A 12,440-nucleotide genomic window follows, 5' to 3' on the forward strand; every position below is an offset into this window, starting at 1 on the left:
TGGTGTTGACTACATATCATTACTACAACACAGTAAGAGAGTTATATAGGAAAAGGGTGGTGTAGACTACATGGCATTACTACAACACAGACGGAGAGGTATAGGAAAAGGGTGGTGTTGAATATATTTCATTACTACAACACAGACGGAGAGGTAAAGAAAAAGGGTGGTGTTGACTCCATATCATTACTAAAACACAGATGTAGAGGTATAGTAAAAGGGTGGTGTTGACTACATGCATTACTACAACATTGATGGAGAGGTATAGGAACAGGGTGCTGTTGACTACATGTCATTACTACAACACAGATGGATAGTTATAGGAAAAGGGTGGTGTTGACTACATGTCATTACTAGAACACAGATGGATAGTTATAGGAAAAGGGTGGTGTTGACTACATGTCATTACCAGAACACAGATGGAGAGTTATAGGAAAGGGTGGTGTTGACTACATGTCATTACTACAACACAGATGGATAGTTATAGGAAAAGGGTGGTGTTGACTACATGTCATTACTAGAACTTAGAGGGAGAGTTATAGGAAAAGGGTGGTGTTGACTACATGTCATCACTACAACACAGATAGTTATATAGGAAAAGGGTGGTGTTGACCAAATGTCATTACTACAACACAGATAGCTGTATAGGAAAAGGGTGGTGTTGACTACATGTCATTACCACAACACAGATGGAGTTTTATAGGAAAAGGGTGGTGTTCACTACATGTCATTACTAGAACACAGACAGAGAGTTATAAAAGAAAAGGGTGGTGTTGACTACATGTTATTACTACAACACAGATGGATAGTTATAGGAAAAGGGTGATGTTGACTACCTGTCATTACTACAACACAGATAGAGAGTTATATAGGAAAAGGGTTGTGTTGACTACATGGCATTACTCCAACACAGATAGAGAGTTATATAGGAAAGGGGTGGTGTTGACTACATGTCATTACTACAACACAAATGGAGAGTAATAGGAAAAGGGTGGTGTTGACTACATGTCCTTACGAGAACACAGATAGAGAGTTATATAGGAAAAGGGTGGTGTTGACTACATGTCATTACTACAACACAGATGGATAGTTATAGGAAAAAGGGTGCTGTTGACTACATGTCATTACTAGAACTTAGATGGAGGGTTATAGGAAAAAGGTGATGTTGACTACATGTCATTACTACAACACAGATAGTTATATAGGAAAAGGGTGGTGTTGACCACATGTCATTACTACAACACGGATAGCTATATAGGAAAAGGGTGGTGTTGACTACATGTCATTACTAGAACACACATAGAGAGTTAGAAAAGGGTGGTGTTGACTACATGTCATTACTACAACACAGATGGATAGTTATAGGAACAGGGTGGTGTTGACTACATGTCACTGCTACAACACAGATGGATAGTTATAGGAAAAGGGTGGTGTTGACTACATATCATTACTACAACACATTAAGAGAGTTATAAAGGAAAAGGGTGGTGTAGACTACATGGCATTACTACAACACAGACGGAGAGGTATAGGAAAAGGGTGGTGTTGAATATATTTCATTACTACAACACAGACGGAGAGGTAAAGAAAAAGGGTGGTGTTGACTCCATATCATTACTAAAACACAGATGAAGAGGTATAATAAAAGGGTGGTGTTGACTACATGCATTACTACAACATTGATGGAGAGGTATAGGAACAGGGTGCTGTTGACTACATGTCATTACTACAACACAGATGGATAGTTATAGGAAAAGGGTGGTGTTGACTACATGTCATTACTAGAACACAGATGGATAGTTATAGGAAAAGGGTGGTGTTGACTACATGTCATTACCAGAACACAGATGGAGAGTTATAGGAAAGGGTGGTGTTGACTACATGTCATTACTACAACACAGATGGATAGTTATAGGAAAAGGGTGGTGTTGACTACATGTCATTACTAGAACTTAGATGGAGAGTTATAGGAAAAGGGTGGTGTTGACTACATGTCATCACTACAACACAGATAGTTATATAGGAAAAGGGTGGTGTTGACCACATGTCATTACTACAACACAGATAGCTGTATAGGAAAAGGGTGGTGTTGACTACATGTCATTACCACAACACAGATGGAGTTTTATAGGAAAAGGGTGGTGTTCACTACATGTCATTACTAGAACACAGACAGAGAGTTATAAAAGAAAAGGGTGGTGTTGACTACATCTTATTACTACAACACAGATGGATAGTTATAGGAAAAGGGTGATGTTGACTACCTGTCATTACTACAACACAGATAGAGAGTTATATAGGAAAAGGGTGGTGTTGACTACATGGCATTACTCCAACACAGATAGAGAGTTATATAGGAAAGGGGTGGTGTTGACTACATGTCATTACTACAACACAAATGGAGAGTAATAGGAAAAGGGTGGTGTTGACTACATGTCCTTACGAGAACACAGATAGAGAGTTATATAGGAAAAGGGTGGTGTTGACTACATGTCATTACTACAACACAGATGGATAGTTATAGGAAAAGGGTGGTGTTGACTACATGTCATTACTAGAACTTAGATGGAGGGTTATAGGAAAAAGGTGATGTTGACTACATGTCATTACTACAACACAGATAGTTATATAGGAAAAGGGTGGTGTTGACCACATGTCATTACTACAACACGGATAGCTATATAGGAAAAGGGTGGTGTTGACTACATGTCATTACTAGAACACACATAGAGAGTTAGAAAAGGGTGGTGTTGACTACATGTCATTACTACAACACAGATGGATAGTTATAGGAACAGGGTGGTGTTGACTACATGTCACTACTACAACACAGATGGATAGTTATAGGAAAAGGGTGGTGTTGACTACATATCATTACTAGAACACACATAGAGAGTTAGAAAAGGGTGGTGTTGACTACATGTCATTACTACAACACAGATGGATAGTTATAGGAACAGGGTGATGTTGACTCCATGTCACTGCTACAACACAGATGGATAGTTATAGGAAAAGGGTGGTGTTGACTACATATCATTACTACAACACATTAAGATAGTTATAAAGGAAAAGGGTGGTGTAGACTACATGGCATTACTACAACACAGACGGAGAGGTATAGGAAAAGGGTGGTGTTGAATATATTTCATTACTACAACACAGACGGAGAGGTAAAGAAAAAGGGTGGTGTTGACTCCATATCATTACTAAAACACAGATGTAGAGGTATAGTAAAAGGGTGGTGTTGACTACATGCATTACTACAACATTGATGGAGAGGTATAGGAACAGGGTGCTGTTGACTACATGTCATTACTACAACACAGATGGATAGTTATAGGAAAAGGGTGGTGTTGACTACATGTCATTACTAGAACACAGATGGATAGTTTTAGGAAAAGGGTGGTGTTGACTACATGTCATTACCAGAACACAGATGGAGAGTTATAGGAAAGGGTGGTGTTGACTACATGTCATTACTACAACACAGATGGATAGTTATAGGAAAAGGGTGGTGTTGACTACATGTCATTACTAGAACTTAGATGGAGAGTTATAGGAAAAGGGTGGTGTTGACTACATGTCATCACTACAACACAGATAGTTATATAGGAAAAGGGTGGTGTTGACCACATGTCATTACTACAACACAGATAGCTGTATAGGAAAAGGGTGGTGTTGACTACATGTCATTACCACAACACAGATGGAGTTTTATAGGAAAAGGGTGGTGTTCACTACATGTCATTACTAGAACACAGACAGAGAGTTATAAAAGAAAAGGGTGGTGTTGACTACATGTTATTACTACAACACAGATGGATAGTTATAGGAAAAGGGTGATGTTGACTACCTGTCATTACTACAACACAGATAGAGAGTTATATAGGAAAAGGGTGGTGTTGACTACATGGCATTACTCCAACACAGATAGAGAGTTATATAGGAAAGGGGTGGTGTTGACTACATGTCATTACTACAACACAAATGGAGAGTAATAGGAAAAGGGTGGTGTTGACTACATGTCCTTACGAGAACACAGATAGAGAGTTATATAGGAAAAGGGTGGTGTTGACTACATGTCATTACTACAACACAGATGGATAGTTATAGGAAAAGGGTGGTGTTGACTACATGTCATTACTAGAACTTAGATGGAGGGTTATAGGAAAAAGGTGATGTTGACTACATGTCATTACTACAACACAGATAGTTATATAGGAAAAGGGTGGTGTTGACCACATGTCATTACTACAACACGGATAGCTATATAGGAAAAGGGTGGTGTTGACTACATGTCATTACTAGAACACACATAGAGAGTTAGAAAAGGGTGGTGTTGACTACATGTCATTACTACAACACAGATGGATAGTTATAGGAACAGGGTGGTGTTGACTACATGTCACTACTACAACACAGATGGATAGTTATTGGAAAAGGGTGGTGTTGACTACATATCATTACTACAACACAGTAAGAGAGTTATATAGGAAAAGGGTGGTGTAGACTACATGGCATTACTACAACACAGACGGAGAGGTATAGGAAAAGGGTGGTGTTGAATATATTTCATTACTACAACACAGACGGAGAGGTAAAGAAAAAGGGTGGTGTTGACTCCATATCATTATTAAAACACAGGTGTAGAGGTATAGTAAAAGGGTGGTGTTGACTACATGCATTACTACAACATTGATGGAGAGGTATAGGAACAGGGTGCTGTTGACTACATGTCATTACTACAGCACAGATGGATAGTTATAGGAAAAGGGTGGTATTGACTACATGTCATTACTAGAACACAGATGGATAGTTATAGGAAAAGGGTGGTGTTGACTACATGTCATTACCAGAACACAGATGGAGAGTTATAGGAAAGGGTGGTGTTGACTACATGTCATTACTACAACACGGATGGATAGTTATAGGAAAAGGGTGGTGTTGACTACATGTCATTACTAGAACTTAGATGGAGAGTTATAGGAAAAGGGTGGTGTTGACTACATGTCATCACTACAACACAGATAGTTATATAGGAAAAGGGTGGTGTTGACCACATGTCATTACTACAACACAGATAGCTGTATAGGAAAAGGGTGGTGTTGACTACATATCATTACCATAACGCAGATGGAGTTTTATAGGAAAAGGGTGGTGTTCACTACATGTCATTACTAGAACACATACAGAGAGTTATAAAAGAAAAGGGTGGTGTTGACTACATGTCATTACTACAACACAGATGGATAGTTATAAGAAAAGGGTGGTGTTGACTACATGTCATTACTACAACACAGATGGATAGTTATAGAAAAAAGGGTGGTGTTGACTACATGTCATTACTAGAACACAGATGGATAGTTAAAGGAAAAGGGTGGTGTTGACTACATGTCATTACTAGAACTTAGATGGAGAGTTATAGGAAAAGGGTGGTGTTGACTACATGTCATTACTACAACACAGATAGTTATATAGGAAAAGGGTGGTGTTGACCACATGTCATTACTACAACACAGATAGCTATATAGGAAAAGGGTGGTGTTGACTACATGTCATTACCACAACACAGATGGAGTTTTATAGGAAAAGGGTGGTGTTGACTACATGTCATTACTAGAACACAGACCGAGAGTTATAAAAGAAAAGGGTGGTGTTGACTTCATCTCATTACTACAACATAGATGGATAGTTAAAGGAAAGGGTGGTGTTGACTACATGTCATTACTACAACACAGTTAGAGAGTTATATAGTAAAAGGGTGGTGTTAACTACATGTCATTACTACAACACAGATGGATAGATATAGGAAAGGGTGGTGTTGACTACATGTCATTACTACAACACAGAGAGTTATATTGTAAAATGGTGGTGTTGACTACATGTCATTACTACAACACAGAGAGTTATATTGTAAAAGGGTGGTGTTGACTACATGTCATTACTACAACATAGATGGATAGTTATAGGAACAGGGTGGTGTTGACTACATGTCACTACTACAACACAGATGGATAGGTATAGGAAAGGGTGGTGTTGACTACATGTCATTACTACAACACAGTTAGAGAGTTATATAGTAAAAGGGTGGTGTTGACTACATGTCATTACTACAACATAGATGGAGAGGTATAGGAACAGGGTGGTGTTGACTACATGTCATTACTAGAACTTAGATGGAGGGTTATAAGAAAAAGGTGGTGTTGACTAAATGTCATTACTACAACACAGATAGTTATATAGGAAAAGGGTGGTGTTGACCACATGTCATTACTACAACACGGATAGCTATATAGGAAAAGGGTGGTGTTGACTACATGTCATTACTAGAACACACATAGAGAGTTAGAAAAGGGTGGTGTTGACTACATGTCATTACTACAACACAGATGGATAGTTATAGGAACAGGGTGGTGTTGACTACATGTCACTACTACAACACAGATGGATAGTTATAGGAAAAGGGTGGGGTTGACTACATATCATTACTACAACACAGTAAGAGAGTTATATAGGAAAAGGGTGGTGTTGACTACATGGCATTACTACAACACAGACGGAGAGGTATAGGAAAAGGGTGGTGTTGAATATATTTCATTACTACAACACAGACGGAGAGGTAAAGAAAAAGGGTAGTGTTGACTCCATATCATTACTAAAACACAGATGTAGAGGTATAGTAAAAGGGTGGTGTTGACTACATGCATTACTACAACATAGATGGAGAGGTATAGGAACAGGGTGCTGTTGACTACATGTCATTACTACAACACAGATGGATAGTTATAGGAAAAGGGTGGTGTTGACTACATGTCATTACTACAACACAGATGGATAGTTAAAGAAAAAAGGGTGGTATTGACTACATGTCATTACTAGAACACAGATGGATAGTTATAGGAAAAGGGTGGTGTTGACTACATGTCATTACCAGAACACAGATGGAGAGTTATAGGAAAGGGTGGTGTTGACTACATGTCATTACTACAACACAGATGGATAGTTATATGAAAAGGGTGGTGTTGACTACAATTCATTACTAGAACTTAGATGGAGAGTTATAGGAAAAGGGTGGTGTTGACTACATGTCATCACTACAACACAGATAGTTATATAGGAAAAGGGTGGTGTTGACCACATGTCATTACTACAACACAGATAGCTGTATAGGAAAAGGGTGGTGTTGACTACATGTCATTACCACAACACAGATGGAGTTTTATAGGAAAAGGGTGGTGTTCACTACATGTCATTACTAGAACACAGACAGAGAGTTATAAAAGAAAAGGGTGGTGTTGACTACATGTTATTACTACAACACAGATGGATAGTTATAGGAAAAGGGTGATGTTGACTACCTGTCATTACTACAACACAGATAGAGAGTTATATAGGAAAAGGGTGGTGTTGACTACATGGCATTACTCCAACACAGATAGAGAGTTATATAGGAAAAGGGTGGTGTTGACTACATGTCATTACTACAACACAAATGGAGAGTAATAGGAAAAGGGTGGTGTTGACTACATGTCCTTACGAGAACACAGATAGAGAGTTATATAGGAAAAGGGTGGTGTTGACTACATGTCATTACTAGAACACAGATGGATAGTTATAGGAAAAGGGTGGTGTTGACTACATGTCATCACTACAACACAGATACTTATATAGGAAAGGGTGGTGTTGACCACATGTCATTACTACAACACAGATAGCTGTATAGGAAAAGGGTGGTGTTGACTACATGTCATTACCACAACACAGATGGAGTTTTATAGGAAAAGGGTGGTGTTCACTACATGTCATTACTAGAACACAGACAGAGAGTTATAAAAGAAAAGGGTGGTGTTGACTACATGTTATTACTACAACACAGATGGATAGTTATAGGAAAAGGGTGATGTTGACTACCTGTCATTACTACAACACAGATAGAGAGTTATATAGGAAAAGGGTGGTGTTGACTACATGGCATTACTCCAACACAGATAGAGAGTTATATAGGAAAAGGGTGGTGTTGACTACATGTCATTACTACAACACAAATGGAGAGTAATAGGAAAAGGGTGGTGTTGACTACATGTCATTACGAGAACACAGATAGAGAGTTATATAGGAAAAGGGTGGTGTTGACTACATGTCATTACTACAACACAGTTGGAGAGTTATAGTAAAATGGTGGTGTTGACTACATGTCATTACTACAACACAGATAGATAGTTATAGAAAAAAGGGTGGTGTTGACTACATGTCATTACTAGAACACAGATGGATAGTTATAGGAAAAGGGTGGTGTTGACTACATGTCATTACCAGAACACAGATGGAGAGTTATAGGAAAGGGTGGTGTTGACTACATGTCATTACTACAACACAGATGGATAGTTATAGGAAAAGGGTGGTGTTGACTACATGTCATTACTAGAACTTAGATGGAGAGTTATAGGGAAAGGGTGGTGTTGACTACATGCCATCACTACAACACAGATAGTTATATAGGAAAAGGGTGGTGTTGACCACATGTCATTACTACAACACAGAGAGCTGTATAGGAAAAGGGTGGTGTTGACTACATGTCATTACCACAACACAGATGGAGTTTTATAGGAAAAGGGTGGTGTTCACTACATGTCATTACTAGAACACAGACAGAGAGTTATAAAAGAAAAGGGTGGTGTTGACTACATGTTATTACTACAACACAGATGGATAGTTATAGGAAAAGGGTGATGTTGACTACCTGTCATTACTACAACACAGATAGAGAGTTATATAGGAAAAGGGTGGTGTTGACTACATGGCATTACTCCAACACAGATAGAGAGTTATATAGGAAAAGGGTGGTGTTGACTACATGTCATTACTACAACACAAATGGAGAGTAATAGGAAAGGGTGGTGTTGACTACATGTCATTACGAGAACACAGATAGAGAGTTATATAGGAAAAGGGTGGTGTTGACTACATGTCATTACTACAACACAGTTGGAGAGTTATAGTAAAATGGTGGTGTTGACTACATGTCATTACTACAACACAGATGGATATCGGAAAAGGGTGGTGTTGACTACATGTCATTACTACAACACAGATAGAGAGTAATATAGTAAAAGGGTGGTGTTGACTTCATGTCATTACTACAACACAGTAGGTACTGAAAGTTGTACAGTTCTTCCAGGGTGGGGAGTAGGTAACCAATGATTTTTTGGGGGGATGTGTTAACAACCCTCTAGAGGGCTTTCCGGTAATGGGTGATAGTGTTGTGGAATAATGATATCAGCAGTGATAATATAAACTGTCATAATTCATTATGTTTAAAAATCATTTGAAGGCCCTTTGTCAGCGCTTGTTATCTGATTAAATCTGTTCCATCAGCACCGCCCGCATTACTATATTGAAAATCCAGTCCAGGTTTTCACTGTTACCTGAGCACGGTCGAGCCAGAACCCAGCATTAAGTCTTCTGTCATATTCAGATGTTTTTGTTGGTCAAATATGTACTTTTTATGTATTCGTTTTTACATTTTAGATTAATCTGTCCAGACTTCAATGTGAATGCAAACGGACCCAAATACAGACATGACGTCACACCGGAAGTAAACCCAGAAGTAGACATATTTCAATTGTAGTGGTCTCAGTACTGGCGCATTTGTGGAAATTTCAAGGATTCTGTGCTATCAGAGTCAACATTTTCTGAACCGTGGAGAAGATTATGAAACATGTCTCCTGCAGTTTTGATGACTTTTGACTCCATCAATGTGAATGCAAACTGACCCAAATACAGACATGATGTCACCAGGGGCGGTTCTAGGCATGCTTATATGAGGGGGCAGTCACAAATGTGAAGGGGGCATCATGTGTACACATCATGCTCCAGCCCTTTTTTTCTGTGCTTATAGTAACGATGCTTTCTTCGTTGAAATGGGTCTTTAGCTATGTGTCCAACCCCAACCTGGAGTAGTGGATTGCACTTTGTCAGGCCTCTACCTTCAGACATGTCCAACTTGGGTGTCCTACCTGAAGACTAAGCTCCTGCTGGTATAGCTCTTACCAGCAGGTAACTCTCTCCTTTGAGGCACACATTAAAAGCGTTACTAAAACGGCCTTCTTTCATCTCCGTAATATCGCTAAAATTCGCTCCATTTTGTCCACTAAAGTCGCCGTGATCATTTTCCATGCGTTTGTTACGTCTCCTCTCGATTACTTTAACGTATTATTTTCGGGTCTCCCCATGTCTAGCATTAAAAGATTACAGTTGGTACAAAATGCGGCTGCTAGACTTTTGACTAGAACAAGAAAGTTTGATCACATTACGCCTCTACTGGCTCACCTGCACTGGCTTCCTGTGCACTTAAGATGTGACTTTAAGGTTTTACTACTTACGTATAAAATACTACACGGTCTAGCTCCAGCCTATCTTGCCGATTGTATTGTACCATATGTCCCGGCAAGAAATCTGCGTTCAAAAGACTCCGGCTTATTAGTGATTCCTAGAGCCCAAAAAAAGTCTGCGGGCTATAGAGCGTTTTCCGTTCGGGCTCCAGTACTCTGGAATGCCCTCCCGGTAACAGTTCGAGATGCTACCTCAGTAGAAGCATTTAAGTCTCACTTTAAAACGAATTTGTATACTCTAGCCTTTAAATAGACCTTCTTTTTAGACCAGTTGATCTGCCGCTTCTTTTCTTTCTCCTATGTCCCCCCCTCCCTTGTGAAGGGGGTCCGGTCCGATGACCATGGATGACTGGGTGTGAGTTTTCCTTGCCCTTTTGTGGGTTCTTCCGAGGATGTTGTAGTCGTAATGATTTGTGCAGTCCTTTGAGACATTTGTGATTTGGGGCTATATAAATAAACATTGATTGATTGATTGATTACGGTCACTGAGGCACACAAACCCCCTGACCACAATAAGGTGGCAATCCCTCAGGGGGGGAAACTGAAAAATAAAAACAAAAATAAATGAATAAAATAAAATAAAACATCCTTCATCCAGATTTTATCAACCAACAACATAACATTTATCCTAACTGGACGGCCTAACTCTCAAATAAGTTTTGACCCAAAGAAGGACTTCACACACTACAGTCAATATTTACAAAACTGAAAGGTAGTCTGATGAATAATGATAAAAAAGAATCTCAAACTAATTTATAAAACAGAACAGATATACAGTAGAACATTTTTTTCTTTTGTATTTTTTATTTATTTATTTTTTATTTTTTGGTTGGATTAGATTAGATAGTACTTTATTTATTCCGTCAGGAGAGTTCCTTCAGGAAAATTAAAATTTTCAGTACAATCCCATTCAAGTTTGGACAAACATTACAGGGAGACAGAACAGGATCGCTGACGGGTCTGCCGGCTTCCAGCGCCCCTTACAAAAAAGATGGTTGGCAACTTAACAGCTCAAAAACTCCTTTCTCTCCAATCCTCTCTTATTTCTCTCACTCCTCTCAACTCTTCTTTTTTCTCTCCACTCCACTCTACAACAGCAGTCTCCAGTTTCCCTTTGCAAAAACTCTCACAAATTCATCCATGTCCAAGTTATTTGTAATGGACTTCTCATGAGCCAAGATCACCAGATTCCTCTTTCTCTTGTGTAACACGGTGCGACGATAGGTGGTTAGAACCCGTGACAATGTGGAGAAGGAACTCTCACATGCTGCTGAAGACACACCAATTACCAGAGCTGTTACATACAATTTATGCAACTCAGGAAAAGCATCCCTGTATTCCTGCAGATGTTTACACACAGTGGACAGGTCTGTTTCATTTGGACATTTCTTGAGCAACATCTGTTTTGATACAAGGATTTCATTTTTCAGACTTGCATTGTCTGCCACTGTGCCAGCCAGCACACCCCGAGGGTGCAACTGGGTTGAATCTAGAAATGCACTAGATTTGGGTGCAAGACTAGATATGGCTTTCATCAGATCAATATTTCTCTGTGAAAATCTAGTTTCCATTTCTAAAATGGCTCCGTCAACGATGTTGAGCAGAGGTCTTTTCAGAGACTGATGGGGATTAAGGGTAGGATCATCATCACCTGTATGGCCCACAGTTGAGAGCACAACACTTTTAGCAAGGTGTTTGCTCATTGTTCTCCTTCTCTTTGGAGGACGTGAATCATCTCCAGCCGCCACCTGAGATAACTCTGCCCAATAATGATCTTCCCGATTCTGTAGAATTACAAGAAAAACAACAGAAAAAGAATTCCAGCAGTCGATTGCCAGACCGTTGCTAAGTAAAACGGGCCGTTGCTAGGGACTCCGCTCTGAACAGAGGACAGCAGAGGAGGACTGCTAGCTTATGTTTCATTTTTACCGTCATTAACAGCATCATAAATGACTTGTAGCTTGTTACAGGGACAGTGGAGGCTCTCTGCCTTCCAAACCACTGCTGCTCAGAGCCTCAGCTGTCACTGCTCTCGTCAAGTTGTAAAAA

This window comes from Nerophis ophidion, linkage group LG12 (genome assembly GCF_033978795.1).
Source record: "Nerophis ophidion isolate RoL-2023_Sa linkage group LG12, RoL_Noph_v1.0, whole genome shotgun sequence".
NCBI classification, from domain to species: Eukaryota; Metazoa; Chordata; class Actinopteri; order Syngnathiformes; family Syngnathidae; genus Nerophis; species Nerophis ophidion.